This window comes from Somniosus microcephalus, unplaced genomic scaffold (genome assembly GCF_052327205.1).
Source record: "Somniosus microcephalus isolate GS21.2 unplaced genomic scaffold, FLI_Smic_1.0 unresolved_chr5, whole genome shotgun sequence".
Lineage (NCBI taxonomy): Eukaryota > Metazoa > Chordata > Chondrichthyes > Squaliformes > Somniosidae > Somniosus > Somniosus microcephalus.
This window is the reverse complement of record NW_028225183.1, coordinates 24,253,478-24,273,057: the sequence shown is the minus strand read 5'-3', so window position 1 is coordinate 24,273,057 and position 19,580 is coordinate 24,253,478. Positions and strand designations below refer to the sequence as shown.

The window sequence follows — 19,580 nt, the reverse complement described above, 5'->3', positions numbered from 1 at the left end:
CAGATCACTTTCACGCTAGGCAAACTTTTCGTACAAGATGACATCTTTTAGACGAGAACACAAAGGACATGTTCACTAAGCCACAGCATCAAGTGCGGGAAGGGGTCCATTTGCCATATATTTCCTTCTATGCTTTTCTCAGAGACAGAGGCATAAAGTCAGAGAGAAGCCGTCGGGGAAGTGAAAACTGAACATCATAATATCCACGACATTGTCCAGGAAATGGTTATGCAGTGCTTGAGACAAAGCAGCAAACACACACAAAATACCCGTATGTGCTCTCTTTGTGTGGGTATGTCTCAGATATCCATCTCAGTGTCATGCATTCATGGAGGCTGGCAGCACGGTGGGAGGCCATTCGGCCAATCGTGCCTGTGCTGTCTCTTTGAAAGAGCAGTCGTGCTTTCTCCCGCTGTTATCTCATTTTCTCTCTCCCTCCTCAGTGCCCCACACAACAGGCAAACAGAAGGAGAACACTCTACTAACGAGGAACTGGTGCAGGGAGTTGTTATAAATTTCGTCATGTTCATATTTTAAAATTATTTTCGTTCATTTTGTTCTATTCAACTTTTCCCAGGGTCTTTTTAAGGAGCTGCCCAAAGGTTTAAAATTGGGGATGTTAAAAATTCTCCCCGTCGGGGAATTGAACCCCGGTCTCCCGCGTGACAGGCGGGGATACTCACCACTATACTAACGAGGAACTGAAAGGTGCCGAATCTGTCAGAGCAAAAATCGACCTGTGAACAGAGGGACAGAGGCAGAAGGGACAGAAATAAGAACAGAAGGAATCGGAGCAGGAGTGGGCCATTCGGCCCCTCGAGCCTGCCCCGCCATTCAATAAGATCATGGCTGATCAGATCTTATACTCAACGCCACTTTCCTGCCCGCTCCCCATAACCCTTGACTCCACTGCAGCTCAAATATATGTCTATCTCCACCTTGAATATATTCAGTGGCTCCGCCTCCACAGCTCTCTGGGGTAGAGGATTCCAAAGATTCACGACATTCTGAGAGAACAAATTCCTCCTCATCTCCGTTTTAAATAGGCGACCGGATATCCTGGAGCTTTGCCCCCGAGTTGTAGATTCCCCCAGGAGGGGAAACATCCTCCCTGCATCTATCCTGTCAAGCACCCTCAGAATCCTATACAGAGAGAGACAGGGACAAAGAGGGAGACAAAGATAGACATACAGAGCGAGACAGTCAGTTTGACGTCTTGCAGAGTGGTCCGAGGGATAAGGAACTTCAGTTATGTTGAGAGTTTGTGATTGTTTTCCTCAGACGGTTAAGAGGAAATTTAATAAGAGGCTTTCAAAATTACAAGGGGATTTGATTGAGGTAATAAGGAGAAACGCTTGCCAGTGGCAGGTATGACGGTAACCAGAGGAGACCAATTGAAGATAGCAGAATCAGTATGGGGAGAATTGTATTACGCAGCAAGGGCTCAGGCCTACTGAATATCTTACTGCTTAGAAATGTTATCACGGCCCAACTCTCTCTCACTAAAGTCTTGCACACGTTGCTAACTTTCAAATGTTGCATTCTTCAAACTGGCGTTGAGTTGATTGATAGCCGTGCTGTGATAAGCTAAGTTTGTTAGGGGGTGCAGCCTGCAAGAAAATACATGGAAGTTTGATAATAACCGTGACTGTTCTGACACTGTCAGCTGCAGTTAAATGTGGGCATGTACACGTTTAAATTGTCTCGTCCCAAATGTAATTTCCTGCTGACTTTGAAACAGCAGGCATTTTACAAAAGGCAAGGAAGTGCATTGTGTACCTGTTGAGGCAGCAGCAGTGTTGAAATTGCAAAGGTTGATCAGGAACAGGCATTGCTTCGCGCGGGTGCATTGATTGGAGGCATTTCAAACAGTCTCAAAACGCACTGTTCCCTAATCGGGAATCGAACCCGGGCCGCGGCAGTAAAAGCGCCGAATCTTAACCACTAGACCACCAGGGAAGCTGCAAAAAGCTGCCTGCCAGCAAGCAGAGCAACGCAGACTTTCCTCCTTGCTGCTTTGAAATTCAGATCACTTTCACGCCAGGCAAACTTTTCGTACAAGATGACATCTTTTAGACGAGAACACAAAGGACATGTTCACTAAGCCACAGCATCAAGTGCGGGAAGGGGTCCATTTGCCATATATTACCTTCTATGCTTTTCTCAGAGACAGAGGCATAAAGTCAGAGAGAAGCCGTCGGGGAAGTGAAAACTGAACATCATAATATCCACGACATTGTCCAGGAAATGGTTATGCAGTGCTTGAGACAAAGCAGCAAACACACACAAAATACCCGTATGTGCTCTCTTTGTGTGGGTATGTCTCAGATATCCATCTCAGTGTCATGCATTCATGGAGGCTGGCAGCACGGTGGGAGGCCATTCGGCCAATCGTGCCTGTGCTGTCTCTTTGAAAGAGCAGTCGTGCTTTCTCCCGCTGTTATCTCATTTTCTCTCTCCCTCCTCAGTGCCCCACACAACAGGCAAACAGAAGGAGAACACTCTACTAACGAGGAACTGGTGCAGGGAGTTGTTATAAATTTCGTCATGTACATATTTTAAAATTATTTTCGTTCATTTTGTTCTATTCAACTTTTCCCAGGGTCTTTTTAAGGAGCTGCCCAAAGGTTTAAAATTGGGGATGTTAAAAATTCTCCCCGTCGGGGAATTGAACCCCGGTCTCCCGCGTGACAGGCGGGGATACTCACCACTATACTAACGAGGAACTGAAAGGTGCCGAATCTGTCAGAGCAAAAATCGACCTGTGAACAGAGGGACAGAGGCAGAAGGGACAGAAATTAGAATAAGAACAGAAGGAACAGGAGCAGGAGTGGGCCATTCGGCCCCTCGAGCCTGCCCCGCCATTCAATAAGATCATGGCTGATCAGATCTTATACTCAACGCCACTTTCCTGCCCGCTCCCCATAACCCTTGACTCCACTGCAGCTCAAATATATGTCTATCTCCACCTTGAATATATTCAGTGGCTCCGCCTCCACAGCTCTCTGGGGTAGAGGATTCCAAAGATTCACGACATTCTGAGAGAACAAATTCCTCCTCATCTCCGTTTTAAATAGGCGACCGGATATCCTGGAGCTTTGCCCCCGAGTTGTAGATTCCCCCAGGAGGGGAAACATCCTCCCTGCATCTATCCTGTCAAGCACCCTCAGAATCCTATACAGAGAGAGACAGGGACAAAGAGGGAGACAAAGATAGACATACAGAGCGAGACAGTCAGTTTGACGTCTTGCAGAGTGGTCCGAGGGATAAGGAACTTCAGTTATGTTGAGAGTTTGTGATTGTTTTCCTCAGACGGTTAAGAGGAAATTTAATAAGAGGCTTTCAAAATTACAAGGGGATTTGATTGAGGTAATAAGGAGAAACGCTTGCCAGTGGCAGGTATGACGGTAACCAGAGGAGACCAATTGAAGATAGCAGAATCAGTATGGGGAGAATTGTATTACGCAGCAAGGGCTCAGGCCTACTGAATATCTTACTGCTTAGAAATGTTATCACGGCCCAACTCTCTCTCACTAAAGTCTTGCACACGTTGCTAACTTTCAAATGTTGCATTCTTCAAACTGGCGTTGAGTTGATTGATAGCCGTGCTGTGATAAGCTAAGTTTGTTAGGGGGGTGCAGCCTGCAAGAAAATACATGGAAGTTTGATAATAACCGTGACTGTTCTGACACTGTCAGCTGCAGTTAAATGTGGGCATGTACACGTTTAAATTGTCTCGTCCCAAATGTAATTTCCTGCTGACTTTGAAACAGCAGGCATTTTACAAAAGGCAAGGAAGTGCATTGTGTACCTGTTGAGGCAGCAGCAGTGTTGAAATTGCAAAGGTTGATCAGGAGTAGACATTGCTTCGCGCGGGTGCATTGATTGGAGGCATTTCAAACAGCCTCAAAACGCACTGTTCCTTAACCGGGAATCGAACCACGGGCCGCGGCGGTGAAAGCGCCGAATCCTAACCACGAGGGAAGCTGCAAGAAGCTGCAAGAATCTGCCTGCCAGCAAGCAGAGCAACGCAGACTTTCCTCCTTGCTGCTTTGAAATTCAGATCACTTTCACGCCAGGCAAACTTTTCGTACAAGATGACATCTTTTAGACGAGAACACAAAGGACATGTTCACTAAGCCACAGCATCAAGTGCGGGAAGGGGTCCATTTGCCATATATTTCCTTCTATGCTTTTCTCAGAGACAGAGGCATAAAGTCAGAGAGAAGCCGTCGGGGAAGTGAAAACTGAACATCATAATATCCACGACATTGTCCAGGAAATGGTTATGCAGTGCTTGAGACAAAGCAGCAAACACACACAAAATACCCGTATGTGCTCTCTTTGTGTGGGTATGTCTCAGATATCCATCTCAGTGTCATGCATTCATGGAGGCTGGCAGCACGGTGGGAGGCCATTCGGCCAATCGTGCCTGTGCTGTCTCTTTGAAAGAGCAGTCGTGCTTTCTCCCGCTGTTATCTCATTTTCTCTCTCCCTCCTCAGTGCCCCACACAACAGGCAAACAGAAGGAGAACACTCTACTAACGAGGAACTGGTGCAGGGAGTTGTTATAAATTTCGTCATGTACATATTTTAAAATTATTTTCGTTCATTTTGTTCTATTCAACTTTTCCCAGGGTCTTTTTAAGGAGCTGCCCAAAGGTTTAAAATTGGGGATGTTAAAAATTCTCCCCGTCGGGGAATTGAACCCCGGTCTCCCGCGTGACAGGCGGGGATACTCACCACTATACTAACGAGGAACTGAAAGGTGCCGAATCTGTCAGAGCAAAAATCGACCTGTGAACAGAGGGACAGAGGCAGAAGGGACAGAAATAAGAATAGAAGGAATAGGAGCAGGAGTGGGCCATTCGGCCCCTCGAGCCTGCCCCGCCATTCAATAAGATCATGGCTGCTCAGATCTTCTACTCAACGCCACTTTCCTGCCCGCTCCCCATAACCCTTGACTCCACTGCAGCTCAAATATATGTCTATCTCCACCTTGAATATATTCAGTGGCTCCGCCTCCACAGCTCTCTGGGGTAGAGGATTCCAAAGATTCACGACATTCTGAGAGAAGAAATTCCTCCTCATCTCCGTTTTAAATGGGCGACCGGATATCCTGGAGCTTTGCCCCCTAGTTGTAGATTCCCCCAGGAGGGGAAACATCCTCCCTGCATCTATCCTGTCAAGCACCCTCAGAATCATATACAGAGAGATACAGGGACAAAGAGGGAGACAAAGATAGACATACAGAGCGAGACACTCAGTTTGACGTCTTGCAGAGTGGTCCGAGGGATAAGGAACTTCAGTTATGTTGAGAGTTTGTGATTGTTTTCCTCAGACGGTTAAGAGGAAATTTAATAAGAGGCTTTCAAAATTACAAGGGGATTTGATTGAGGTAATAAGGAGAAACGCTTGCCAGTGGCAGGTATGACGGTAACCAGAGGAGACCAATTGAAGATAGCAGAATCAGTATGGGGAGAATTGTATTACGCAGCAAGGGCTCAGGCCTACTGAATATCTTACTGCTTAGAAATGTTATCACGGCCCAACTCTCTCTCACTAAAGTCTTGCACACGTTGCTAACTTTCAAATGTTGCATTCTTCAAACTGGCGTTGAGTTGATTGATAGCCGTGCTGTGATAAGCTAAGTTTGTTAGGGGGGTGCAGCCTGCAAGAAAATACATGGAAGTTTGATAATAACCGTGACTGTTCTGACACTGTCAGCTGCAGTTAAATGTGGGCATGTACACGTTTAAATTGTCTCGTCACAAATGTAATTTCCTGCTGACTTTGAAACAGCAGGCATTTTACAAAAGGCAAGGAACTGCATTGTGTCCCTGTTGAGGCAGCAGCAGTGTTGAAATTGCAAAGGTTGATCAGGAGCAGGCATTGCTTCGCGCGGGTGCATTGATTGGAGGCATTTCAAACAGCCTCAAAACGCACTGTTCCCTAATCGGGAATCGAACCCGGGCCGCGGCAGTGAAAGCGCCGAATCTTAACCACTAGACCACCAGGGAAGCTGTAAAAAGCTGTCTGCCAGCAAGCAGAGCAACGCAGACTTTCCTCCTTGCTGCTTTGAAATTCAGATCACTTTCACGCCAGGCAAACTTTTCGTACAAGATGACATCTTTTCGACGAGAACACAAAGGACATGTTCACTAAGCCACGGCATCAAGTGCGGGAAGGGGTCCATTTGCCATATATTACCTTCTATGCTTTTCTCAGAGACAGAGGCATAAAGTCAGAGAGAAGCCGTCGGGGAAGTGAAAACTGAACATCATAATATCCACGACATTGTCCAGGAAATGGTTATGCAGTGCTTGAGACAAAGCAGCAAACACACACAAAATACCCGTATGTGCTCTCTTTGTGTGGGTATGTCTCAGATATCCATCTCAGTGTCATGCATTCATGGAGGCTGGCAGCACGGTGGGAGGCCATTCGGCCAATCGTGCCTGTGCTGTCTCTTTGAAAGAGCAGTCGTGCTTTCTCCCGCTGTTATCTCATTTTCTCTCTCCCTCCTCAGTGCCCCACACAACAGGCAAACAGAAGGAGAACACTCTACTAACGAGGAACTGGTGCAGGGAGTTGTTATAAATTTCGTCATGTACATATTTTAAAATTATTTTCGTTCATTTTGTTCTATTCAAATTTTGCCAGGGTCTTTTTAAGGAGCTGCCCAAAGGTTTAAAATTGGGGATGTTAAAAATTCTCCCCGTCGGGGAATTGAACCCCGGTCTCCCGCGTGACAGGCGGGGATACTCACCACTATACTAACGAGGAACTAAAAGGTGGCGAATCTGTCAGAGCAAAAATCGACCTGTGAACAGAGGGACCAGAAATAAGAATAAGAACAGAAGGAATAGGAGCAGGAGTGGGCCATTCGGCCCCTCGAGCCTGCCCCGCCATTCAATAAGATCATGGCTGATCAGATCTTCTACTCAACGCCACTTTCCTGCCCGCTCCCCATAACCCTTGACTCCACTGCAGCTCAAATATATGTCTATCTCCACCTTGAATATATTCAGTGGCTCCGCCTCCACAGCTCTCTGGGGTAGAGGATTCCAAAGATTCACGACATTCTGAGAGAAGAAATTCCTCCTCATCTCCGTTTTAAATGGGCGACCGGATATCCTGGAGCTTTGCCCCCTAGTTGTAGATTCCCCTAGGAGGGGAAACATCCTCCCTGCATCTATCCTGTCAAGCACCCTCAGAATCCTATACAGAGAGAGACAGGGACAAAGAGGGAGACAAAGATAGACATACAGAGCGAGACAGTCAGTTTGACGTCTTGCAGAGTGGTCCGAGGGATAAGGAACTTCAGTTATGTTGAGAGTTTGTGATTGTTTTCCTCAGACGGTTAAGAGGAAATTTAATAAGAGGCTTTCAAAATTACAAGGGGATTTGATTGAGGTAATAAGGAGAAACGCTTGCCAGTGGCAGGTATGACGGTAACCAGAGGAGACCAATTGAAGATAGCAGAATCAGTATGGGGAGAATTGTATTATGCAGCAAGGGCTCAGGCCTACTGAATATCTTACTGCTTAGAAATGTTATCACGGCCCAACTCTCTCTCACTAAAGTCTTGCACACTTTGCTAACTTTCAAATGTTGCATTCTTCAAACTGGCGTTGAGTTGATTGATAGCCGTGCTGTGATAAGCTAAGTTTGTTAGGGGGGTGCAGCCTGCAAGAAAATATATGGAAGTTTGATAATAACCGTGACTGTTCTGACACTGTCAGCTGCAGTTAAATGTGGGCATGTACACGTTTAAATTGTCTCGTCCCAAATGTAATTTCCTGCTGACTTTGAAACAGCAGGCATTTTACAAAAGGCAAGGAAGTGCATTGTGTACCTGTTGAGGCAGCAGCAGTGTTGAAATTGAAAAGGTTGATCAGGAGCAGGCATTGCTTCGCGCGGGTGCATTGATTGGAGGCATTTCAAACAGCCTCAAAACGCACTGTTTTCTAATCGGGAATCGAACCCGGGCCGCGGCGGTGAAAGCGCCGAATCCTAACCACTAGACCACCAGAAAAGCTGCAAGAAGCTGCCTGCCAGCAAGCAGAGCAACGCAGACTTTCCTCCTTGCTGCTTTGAAATTCAGATCACTTTAACGCCAGGCAAACTTTTCGTACAAGATGACATCTTTTAGACGAGAACACAAAGGACATGTTCACTAAGCCACAGCATCAAGTGCGGGAAGGCGTCCATTTGCCATATATTTCCTTCTATGCTTTTCTCAGAGACAGAGGCATAAAGTCAGAGAGAAGCCGTCGGGGAAGTGAAAACTGAACATCATAATATCCACGACATTGTCGAGGAAATGGTTATGCAGTGCTTGAGACAAAGCAGCAAACACACACAAAATACCCGTATGTGCTCTCTTTGTGTGGGTATGTCTCAGATATCCATCTCAGTGTCATGCATTCATGGAGGCTGGCAGCACGGTGGGAGGCCATTCGGCCAATCGTGCCTGTGCTGTCTCTTTGAAAGAGCAGTCGTGCTTTCTCCCGCTGTTATCTCATTTTCTCTCTCCCTCCTCAGAGCCCCACACAACAGGCAAACAGAAGGAGAACACTCTACTAACGAGGAACTGGTGCAGGGAGTTGTTATAAATTTCGTCATGTACATATTTTAAAATTATTTTCGTTCATTTTGTTCTATTCAACTTTTCCCAGGGTCTTTTTAAGGAGCTGCCCAAAGGTTTAAAATTGGGGATGTTAAAAATTCTCCCCGTCGGGGAATTGAACCCCGGTCTCCCGCGTGACAGGCGGGGATACTCACCACTATACTAACGAGGAACTGAAAGGTGCCGAATCTGTCAGAGCAAAAATCGACCTGTGAACAGAGGGACAGAGGCAGAAGGGACAGAAATAAGAATAAGAACAGAAGGAATAGGAGCAGGAGTGGGCCATTCCGCCCCTCGAGCCTGCCCCGCCATTCATTAAGATCATGGCTGATCAGATCTTGTACTCAACGCCACTTTCCTGCCCGCTCCCCATAACCCTTGACTCCACTGCAGCTCAAATATATGTCTATCTCCACCTTGAATATATTCAGTGGCTCCGCCTCCACAGCTCTCTGGGGTAGAGGATTCCAAAGATTCACGACATTCTGAGAGAAGAAATTCCTCCTCATCTCCGTTTTAAATGGGCGACCGGATATCCTGGAGCTTTGCCCCCTAGTTGTAGATTCCCCCAGGAGGGGAAACATCCTCCCTGCATCTATCCTGTCAAGCACACTCAGAATCCTATACAGAGAGAGACAGGGACAAAGAGGGAGACAAAGATAGACATACAGAGCGAGACAGTCAGTTTGACGTCTTGCAGAGTGGTCCGAGGGATAAGGAACTTCAGTTATGTTGAGAGTTTGTGATTGTTTTCCTCAGACGGTTAAGAGGAAATTTAATAAGAGGCTTTCAAAATTACAAGGGGATTTGATTGAGGTAATAAGGAGAAACGCTTGCCAGTGGCAGGTATGACGGTAACCAGAGGAGACCAATTCAAGATAGCAGAATCAGTATGGGGAGAATTGTATTACGCAGCAAGGGCTCAGGCCTACTGAATATCTTACTGCTTAGAAATGTTATCACGGCCCAACTCTCTCTCACTAAAGTCTTGCACACGTTGCTAACTTTCAAATGTTGCATTCTTCAAACTGGCGTTGAGTTGATTGATAGCCGTGCTGTGATAAGCTATGTTTGTTAGGGGGGTGCAGCCTGCAAGAAAATACATGGAAGTTTGATAATAACAGTGACTGTTCTGACACTGTCAGCTGCAGTTAAATGTGGGCATGTACACGTTTAAATTGTCTCATCCCAAATGTAATTTCCTGGTGACTTTGAAACAGCAGGCATTTTACAAAAGGCAAGGAAGTGCATTGTGTACCTGTTGAGGCAGCAGTGTTGAAATTGCAAAGGTTGATCAGGAGCAGACATTGCTTCGCGCCGGTGCATTGATTGGTGGCATTTCAAACAGCCTCAAAACGCACTGTTCCCTAACCGGGAATCGAACCCGGGCCGCGGCGGTGAAAGCGCCGAATCCTAACCACTAAACCACCAGGGAAGCTGCAAGAAGCTGCCTGCCAGCAAGCAGAGCAACGCAGACTTTCCTCCTTGCTGCTTTGAAATTCAGATCACTTTCACGCCAGGCAAACTTTTCGTACAAGATGACATCTTTTAGACGAGAACACAAAGGACATGTTCACTAAGCCACAGCATCAAGTGCGGGAAGGGGTCCATTTGCCATATATTTCCTTCTATGCTTTTCTCAGAGACAGAGGCATAAAGTCAGAGAGAAGCCGTCGGGGAAGTGAAAACTGAACATCATAATATCCACGACATTGTCCAGGAAATGGTTATGCAGTGCTTGAGACAAAGCAGCAAACACACACAAAATACCCGTATGTGCTCTCTTTGTGTGGGTATGTCTCAGATATCCATCTCAGTGTCATGCATTCATGGAGGCTGGCAGCACGGTGGGAGGCCATTCGGCCAATCGTGCCTGTGCCGTCTCTTTGAAAGAGCAGTCGTGCTTTCTCCCGCTGTTATCTCATTTTCTCTCTCCCTCCTCAGTGCCCCACACAACAGGCAAACAGAAGGAGAACACTCTACTAACGAGGAACTGGTGCAGGGAGTTGTTATAAATTTCGTCATGTTCATATTTTAAAATTATTTTCGTTCATTTTGTTCTATTCAACTTTTCCCAGGGTCTTTTTAAGGAGCTGCCCAAAGGTTTAAAATTGGGGATGTTAAAAATTCTCCCCGTCAGGGAATTGAACCCCGGTCTCCCGCGTAACAGGCGGGGATACTCACCACTATACTAACGAGGAACTGAAAGGTACCGAATCTATCAAAGCAAAAATCGACCTATGAACAGAGGGACAGAGGCAGAAGGGACAGAAATAAGAATAGAAGGAATAGGAGCAGGAGTGGGCCATTCGGCCCCTCGAACCTGCCCCGCCATTCAATAAGATCATGGCTGATCAGATCTTCTACTCAACGCCACTTTCCTGCCCGCTCCCCATAACCCTTGACTCCACTGCAGCTCAAATATATGTCTACCTCCACCTTGAATATATTCAGTGGCTCCGCCTCCACAGCTCTCTGGGGTAGAGGATTCCAAAGATTCACGACATTCTGAGAGAAGAAATTCCTCCTCATCTCCGTTTTAAATGGGCGACCGGATATCCTGGAGCTTTGCCCCCTAGTTGTAGATTCCCCCAGGAGGGGAAACATCCTCCCTGCATCTATCCTGTCAAGCAACCTCAGAATCCGAAACAGAGAGAGACAGGGACAAAGAGGGAGACAAAGATAGACATACAGAGCGAGACAGTCAGTTTGACGTCTTGCAGAGTGGTCCGAGGGATAAGGAACTTCAGTTATGTTGAGAGTTTGTGATTGTTTTCCTCAGACGGTTAAGAGGAAATTTAATAAGAGGCTTTCAAAATTACAAGGGGATTTGATTGAGGTAATAAGGAGAAACGCTTGCCAGTGGCAGGTATGACGGTAACCAGAGGAGACCAATTCAAGATAGCAGAATCAGTATGGGGAGAATTGTATTACGCAGCAAGGGCTCAGGCCTACTGAATATCTTACTGCTTAGAAATGTTATCACGGCCCAACTCTCTCTCACTAAAGTCTTGCACACGTTGCTAACTTTCAAATGTTGCATTCTTCAAACTGGCGTTGAGTTGATTGATAGCCGTGCTGTGATAAGCTAAGTTTGTTAGGGGGGTGCAGCCTGCAAGAAAATACATGGAAGTTTGATAATAACCGTGACTGTTCTGACACTGTCAGCTGCAGTTAAATGTGGGCATGTACACGTTTAAATTGTCTCGTCCCAAATGTAATTTCCTGCTGACTTTGAAACAGCAGGCATTTTACAAAAGGCAAGGAAGTGCATTGTGTACCTGTTGAGGCAGCAGCAGTGTTGAAATTGCAAAGGTTGATCAGGAGCAGACATTGCTTCGCGCGGGTGCATTGATTGGAGACATTTCAAACAGTATCAAAACGCACTGTTCCTTAATCGGGAATCGAACCCGGGCCGCGGCAGTGAAAGCGCCGAATCTTAACCACTAGACCACCAGGGAAGCTGCAAAAAGCTGCAAGAAGCTGCCTGCCAGCAAGCAGAGCAACGCAGACTTTCCTCCTTGCTGCTTTGAAATTCAGATCACTTTCACGCCAGGCAAACTTTTCGGACAAGATGACATCTTTTAGACGAGAACACAAAGGACATGTTCACTAAGCCACAGCATCAAGTGCGGGAAGGCGCCCATTTGCCATATATTTCCTTCTATCCTTTTCTCAGAGACAGAGGCATAAAGTCAGAGAGAAGCCGTCGGGGAAGTGAAAACTGACATCATAATATCCACGACATTGTCCAGGAAATGGTTATGCAGTGCTTGAGACAAAGCAGCAAACACACACAAAATACCCGTATGTGCTCTCTTTGTGTGGGTATGTCTCAGATATCCATCTCAGTGTCATGCATTCATGGAGGCTGGCAGCACGGTGGGAGGCCATTCGGCCAATCGTGCCTGTGCTGTCTCTTTGAAAGAGCAGTCGTGCTTTCTCCCGCTGTTATCTCATTTTCTCTCTCCCTCCTCAGAGCCCCACACAACAGGCAAACAGAAGGAGAACACTCTACTAACGAGGAACTGGTGCAGGGAGTTGTTATAAATTTCGTCATGTACATATTTTAAAATTATTTTCGTTCATTTTGTTCTATTCAACTTTTCCCAGGGTCTTTTTAAGGAGCTGCTCAAATGTTTAAAATTGGGGATGTTAAAAATTCTCCCCGTCGGGGAATTGAACCCCGGTCTCCCGCGTGACAGGCGGGAATACTCACCACTATACTAACGAGGAACTGAAAGGTGCCGAATCTGTCAGAGCAAAAATCGACCTGTGAACAGAGGGACAGATGCAGAAGGGACAGAAATAAGAACAGAAGGAATAGGAGCAGGAGTGGGCCATTCGGCCCCTCGAGCCTGCCCCGCCATTCAATAAGATCATGGCTGATCAGATCTTGTACTCAACGCCACTTTCCTGCCCGCTCCCCATAACCCTTGACTCCACTGCAGCTCAAATATATGTCTATCTCCACCTTGAATATATTCAGTGGCTCCGCCTCCACAGCTCTCTGGGGTAGAGGATTCCAAAGATTCACGACATTCTGAGAGAACAAATTCCTCCTCATCACCGTTTTAAATGGGCGACCGGATATCCTGGAGCTTTGCCCCCTAGTTGTAGATTCCCCCAGGAGGGGAAACATCCTCCCTGCATCTATCCTGTCAAGCACCCTCAGAATCCTATACAGAGAGAGACAGGGACAAAGAGGGAGACAAAGATAGACATACAGAGCGAGACAGTCAGTTTGACGTCTTGCAGAGTGGTCCGAGGGATAAGGAACTTCAGTTATGTTGAGAGTTTGTGATTGTTTTCCTCAGACGGTTAAGAGGAAATTTAATAAGAGGCTTTCAAAATTACAAGGGGATTTGATTGAGGTAATAAGGAGAAACGCTTGCCAGTGGCAGGTATGACGGTAACCAGAGGAGACCAATTGAAGATAGCAGAATCAGTATGGGGAGAATTGTATTACGCAGCAAGGGCTCAGGCCTACTGAATATCTTACTGCTTAGAAATGTTATCACGGCCCAACTCTCTCTCACTAAAGTCTTGCACACGTTGCTAACTTTCAAATGTTGCATTCTTCAAACTGGCGTTGAGTTGATTGATAGCCGTGCTGTGATAAGCTATGTTTGTTAGGGGGGTGCAGCCTGCAAGAAAATACATGGAAGTTTGATAATAACAGTGACTGTTCTGACACTGTCAGCTGCAGTTAAATGTGGGCATGTACACGTTTAAATTGTCTCGTCCCAAATGTAATTTCCTGCTGACTTTGAAACAGCAGGCATTTTACAAAAGGCAAGGAAGTGCATTGCGCACCTGTTGAGGCATCAGCAGTGTTGAAATTGCAAAGGTTGATCAGGAGCAGACATTGCTTCGCGCGGGTGCATTGATTGGAGGCATTTCAAACAGCCTCAAAACGCACTGTTCCCTAACCGGGAATCGAACCAGGACCGCGGCAGTGAAAGCGCCGAATCTTAATCACTAGACCACCAGGGAAGCTGCAAAAAGCTGCAAGAAGCTGCCTGCCAGCAAGCAGAGCAACGGAGACTTTCCTCCTTGCTGCTTTGAAATTCAGATCACTTTCACGCCAGGCAAACTTTTCGGACAAGATGACATCTTTTAGACGAGAACACAAAGGACATGTTCACTAAGCCACAGCATCAAGTGCGGGAAGGCGCCCATTTGCCATATATTTCCTTCTATCCTTTTCTCAGAGACAGAGGCATAAAGTCAGAGAGAAGCCGTCGGGGAAGTGAAAACTGACATCATAATATCCACGACATTGTCGAGGAAATGGTTATGCAGTGCTTGAGACAAAGCAGCAAACACACACAAAATACCCGTATGTGCTCTCTTTTTGTGGGTATGTCTCAGATATCCATCTCAGTGTCATGCATTCATGGAGGCTGGCAGCACGGTGGGAGGCCATTCGGCCAATCGTGCCTGTGCTGTCTCTTTGAAAGAGCAGTCGTGCTTTCTCCCGCTGTTATCTCATTTTCTCTCTTCCTCCTCAGAGCCCCACACAACAGGCAAACAGAAGGAGAACACTCTACTAACGAGGAACTGGTGCAGGGAGTTGTTATAAATTTCGTCATGTACATATTTTAAAATTATTTTCGTTCATTTTGTTCTATTCAACTTTTCCCAGGGTCTTTTTAAGGAGCTGCCCAAATGTTTAAAATTGGGGATGTTAAAAATTCTCCCCGTCGGGGAATTGAACCTCGGTCTCCCGCGTGACAGGCGGGGATACTCACCACTATACTAACGAGGAACTGAAAGGTGCCGAATCTGTCAGAGCAAAAATCGACCTGTGAACAGAGGGACAGAAGGGACAGAAATAAGAACAGAAGGAATAGGAGCAGGAGTGGGCCATTCGGCCCCTCGAGCCTGCCCCGCCATTCAATAAGATCATGGCTGATCAGATCTTGTACTCAACGCCACTTTCCTGCCCGCTCCCCATAACCCTTGACTCCACTGCAGCTCAAATATATGTCTATCTCCACCTTGAATATATTCAGTGGCTCCGCCTCCACAGCTCTCTGGGGTAGAGGATTCCAAAGATTCACGACATTCTGAGAGAACAAATTCCTCCTCATCACCGTTTTAAATGGGCGACCGGATATCCTGGAGCTTTGCCCCCTAGTTGTAGATTCCCCCAGGAGGGGAAACATCCTCCCTGCATCTATCCTGTCAAGCACCCTCAGAATCCTATACAGAGAGAGACAGGGACAAAGAGGGAGACAAAGATAGACATACAGAGCGAGACAGTCAGTTTGACGTCTTGCAGAGTGGTCCGAGGGATAAGGAACTTCAGTTATGTTGAGAGTTTGTGATTGTTTTCCTCAGACGGTTAAGAGGAAATTTAATAAGAGGCTTTCAAAATTACAAGGGGATTTGATTGAGGTAATAAGGAGAAACGCTTGCCAGTGGCAGGTATGACGGTAACCAGAGGAGACCAATTGAAGATAGCAGAATCAGTATGGGGAGAATTGTATTACGCAGCAAGGGCTCAGGCCTACTGAATATCTTACTGCTTAGAAATGTTATCACGGCCCAACTCTCTCTCACTAAAGTCTTGCACACGTTGCTAACTTTCAAATGTTGCATTCTTCAAACTGGCGTTGAGTTGATTGATAGCCGTGCTGTGATAAGCTATGTTTGTTAGGGGGGTGCAGCCTGCAAGAAAATACATGGAAGTTTGATAATAACAGTGACTGTTCTGACACTGTCAGCTGCAGTTAAATGTGGGCATGTACACGTTTAAATTGTCTCGTCCCAAATGTAATTTCCTGCTGACTTTGAAACAGCAGGCATTTTACAAAAGGCAAGGAAGTGCATTGCGCACCTGTTGAGGCATCAGCAGTGTTGAAATTACAAAGGTTGATCAGGAGCAGACATTGCTTCGCGCGGGTGCATTGATTGGAGGCATTTCAAACAGCCTCAAAACGCACTGTTCCCTAACCGGGAATCGAACCCGGACGGCGGCAGTGAAAGCGCCGAATCCTAACCACTAGACCACCAGGGAAGCTGCAAGAAGCTGCAAGAAGCTGCCTGCCAGCAAGCAGAGCAACGCAGACTTTCCTCCTTGCTGCTTTGAAATTCAGATCATTTTCACGCCAGGCAAACTTTTCGGACAAGATGACATCTTTTAGACGAGAACACAAAGGACATGTTCACTAAGCCACAGCATCAAGTGCGGGAAGGGGTCCATTTGCCATATATTTCCTTCTATGCTTTTCTCAGAGACAGAGGCATAAAGTCATAGAGAAGCCGTCGGGGAAGTGAAAACTGAACATCATAATATCCACGACATTGTCCAGGAAATGGTTATGCAGTGCTTGAGACAAAGCAGCAAACACATACAAAATACCCGTATGTGCTCTCTTTGTGTGGGTATGTCTCAGATATCCATCTCAGTGTCATGCATTCATGGAGGCTGGCAGCACGGTGGGAGGCCATTCGGCCAATCGTGCCTGTGCTGTCTCTTTGAAAGAGCAGTCGTGCTTTCTCCCGCTGTTATCTCATTTTCTCTCTCCCTCCTCAGTGCCCCACACAACAGGCAAACAGAAGGAGAACACTCTACTAACGATGAACTGGTGCAGGGAGTTGTTATAAATTTCGTCATGTTCATATTTTAAAATTATTTTCGTTCATTTTGTTCTATTCAACTTTTCCCAGGGTCTTTTTAAGGAGCTGTCCAAAGGTTTAAAATTGGGGATGTTAAAAATTCTCCCCGTCAGGGAATTGAACCCCGGTCTCCCGCGTGACAGGCGGGGATACTCACCACTATACTAACGAGGAACTGAAAGGTGCCGAATCTGTCACAGCAAAAATCGACCTATGAACAGAGGGACAGAGGCAGAAGGGACAGAAATAAGAACAGAAGGAATAGGAGCAGGAGTGGGCCATTCGGCCCCTCGAGCCTGCCCCGCCATTCAATAAGATCATGGCTGATCAGATCTTCTACTCAACGCCACTTTCCTGCCCGCTCCCCATAACCCTTGACTCCACTGCAGCTCAAATATATGTCTATCTCCACCTTGAATATATTCAGTGGCTCCGCCTCCACAGCTCTCTGGGGTAGAGGATTCCAAAGATTCACGACATTCTGAGAGAAGAAATTCCTCCTCATCTCCGTTTTAAATGGGCGACCGGATATCCTGGAGCTTTGCACCCTAGTTGTAGATTCCCCCAGGAGGGGAAACTTCCTCCCTGCATCTATCCTGTCAAGCACCCTCAGAATCCTATACAGAGAGAGACAGGGACAAAGAGGGAGACAAAGATAGACATACAGAGCGAGACAGTCAGTTTGACGTCTTGCAGAGTGGTCCGAGGGATAAGGAACTTCAGTTATGTTGAGAGTTTGTGATTGTTTTCCTCAGACGTTTAAGAGGAAATTTAATAAGAGGCTTTCAAAATTACAAGGGGATTTGATTGAGGTAATAAGGAGAAACGCTTGCCAGTGGCAGGTATGACGGTAACCAGAGGAGACCAATTGAAGATAGCAGAATCAGTATGGGGAGAATTGTATTATGCAGCAAGGGCTCAGGCCTACTGAATATCTTACTGCTTAGAAATGTTATCACGGCCCAACTCTCTCTCACTAAAGTCTTGCACACTTTGCTAACTTTCAAATGTTGCATTCTTCAAACTGGCGTTGAGTTGATTGATAGCCGTGCTGTGATAAGCTAAGTTTGTTAGGGGGGTGCAGCCTGCAAGAAAATACATGTAAGTTTGATAATAACCGTGACTGTTCTGACACTGTCAGCTGCAGTTAAATGTGGGCATGTACACGTTTAAATTGTCTCGTCCCAAATGTAATTTCCTGCTGACTTTGAAACAGCAGGCATTTTACAAAAGGCAAGGAAGTGCATTGTGTACCTGTTGAGGCAGCAGCAGTGTTGAAATTGCTAAAGGTTGATCAGGAGCAGACATTGCTTCGCGCGCGTGCATTGATTGGAAGCATTTCAAACGGCCTCAAAACGCACTGTTGTCTAACCGGGAATCGAACCCGGGCCGCGGCAGTGAAAGCGCCGAATCTTAACCACTAGACCACCAGGGAAGCTGCAAAAAGCTGCAAGAAGCTGCCTGCCAGCAAGCAGAGCAACGCAGACTTTCCTCCTTGCTGCTTTGAAATTCAGATCACTTTAACGCCAGGCAAACCTTTCGTACAAGATGACATCTTTTAGACGAGAACACAAAGGACATGTTCACTAAGCCACAGCATCAAGTGCGGGAAGGCGTCCATTTGCCATATATTTCCTTCTATCCTTTTCTCAGAGACAGAGGCATAAAGTCAGAGAGAAGCCGTCGGGGAAGTGAAAACTGACATCATAATATCCACGACATTGTCGAGGAAATGGTTATGCAGTGCTTGAGACAAAGCAGCAAACACACACAAAATACCCGTATGTGCTCTCTTTGTGTGGGTATGTCTCAGATATCCATCTCAGTGTCATGCATTCATGGAGGCTGGCAGCACGGTGGGCGGCCATTCGGCCAATCGTGCCTGTGCTGTCTCTTTGAAAGAGCAGTCGTGCTTTCTCCCGCTGTTATCTCATTTTCTCTCTCCCTCCTCAGAGCCCCACACAACAGGCAAACAGAAGGAGAACACTCTACTAACGAGGAACTGGTGCAGGGAGTTGTTATAAATTTCGTCATGTACATATTTTAAAATTATTTTCGTTCATTATGTTCTATTCAACTTTTCCCAGGGTCTTTTTAAGGAGCTGCACAAAGGTTTAAAATTGGGGATGTTAAAAATTCTCCCCGTCGGGGAATTGAACCCCGGTCTCCCGCGTGACAGGCGGGGATACTCACCACTATACTAACGAGGAACTGAAAGGTGCCGAATCTGTCAGAGCAAAAATCGACCTGTGAACAGAGGGACAGAGGCAGAAGGGACAGAAATAAGAACAGAAGGAATAGGAGCAGGAGTGGGCCATTCGGCCCCTCGAGCCTGCCCCGCCATTCAATAAGATCATGGCTGATCAGATCTTTTACTCAACGCCACTTTCCTGCCCGCTCCCCATAACCTTTGACTCCACTGCAGCTCAAATATATGTCTCTCTCCACCTTGATTATATTCAGTGGCTCCGCCTCCACAGCTCTCTGGGGTAGAGGATTCCAAAGATTCACGACATTCTGAGAGAACAAATTCCTCCTCATCTCCGTTTTAAATGGGCGACCGGATATCCTGGAGCTTTGCCCCCTAGTTGTAGATTCCCCCAGGAGGGGAAAGATCCTCCCTGCATCTATCCTGTCAAGCACCCTCAGAATCCTATACAGAGAGAGACAGGGACAAAGAGGGAGACAAAGATAGACATACAGAGCGAGACAGTCAGTTTGACGTCTTGCAGAGTGGTCCGAGGGATAAGGAACTTCAGTTATGTTGAGAGTTTGTGATTGTTTTCCTCAGACGGTTAAGAGGAAATTTAATAAGAGGCTT

The 19,580-nt window shown here is 46.5% G+C and overlaps 8 non-coding genes across 8 annotated transcripts; all 8 read right to left on the bottom strand.

Moving 5' to 3' along the window:
* Positions 1 to 628: 628 nt before the first annotated feature.
* Positions 629 to 700, bottom strand: trnad-guc (transfer RNA aspartic acid (anticodon GUC)). Its single transcript has one exon. It is a non-coding gene; the product is annotated as a tRNA-Asp (tRNA).
* A 1,953-nt stretch (positions 701 to 2,653) lies between these two features.
* trnad-guc (transfer RNA aspartic acid (anticodon GUC)) lies at positions 2,654 to 2,725 on the bottom strand. The gene has a single exon. It is a non-coding gene; the product is annotated as a tRNA-Asp (tRNA).
* A 1,963-nt stretch (positions 2,726 to 4,688) lies between these two features.
* Positions 4,689 to 4,760, bottom strand: trnad-guc (transfer RNA aspartic acid (anticodon GUC)). The gene has a single exon. It is a non-coding gene; the product is annotated as a tRNA-Asp (tRNA).
* A 1,954-nt stretch (positions 4,761 to 6,714) lies between these two features.
* On the bottom strand, positions 6,715 to 6,786 carry trnad-guc (transfer RNA aspartic acid (anticodon GUC)). The gene has a single exon. It is a non-coding gene; the product is annotated as a tRNA-Asp (tRNA).
* A 1,946-nt stretch (positions 6,787 to 8,732) lies between these two features.
* trnad-guc (transfer RNA aspartic acid (anticodon GUC)) lies at positions 8,733 to 8,804 on the bottom strand. The gene has a single exon. It is a non-coding gene; the product is annotated as a tRNA-Asp (tRNA).
* A 1,191-nt stretch (positions 8,805 to 9,995) lies between these two features.
* trnae-uuc (transfer RNA glutamic acid (anticodon UUC)) lies at positions 9,996 to 10,067 on the bottom strand. The gene has a single exon. It is a non-coding gene; the product is annotated as a tRNA-Glu (tRNA).
* Positions 10,068 to 12,796: 2,729 nt separating this feature from the next.
* On the bottom strand, positions 12,797 to 12,868 carry trnad-guc (transfer RNA aspartic acid (anticodon GUC)). The gene has a single exon. It is a non-coding gene; the product is annotated as a tRNA-Asp (tRNA).
* Positions 12,869 to 18,897: 6,029 nt separating this feature from the next.
* trnad-guc (transfer RNA aspartic acid (anticodon GUC)) lies at positions 18,898 to 18,969 on the bottom strand. The gene has a single exon. It is a non-coding gene; the product is annotated as a tRNA-Asp (tRNA).
* Positions 18,970 to 19,580: the final 611 nt, after the last annotated feature.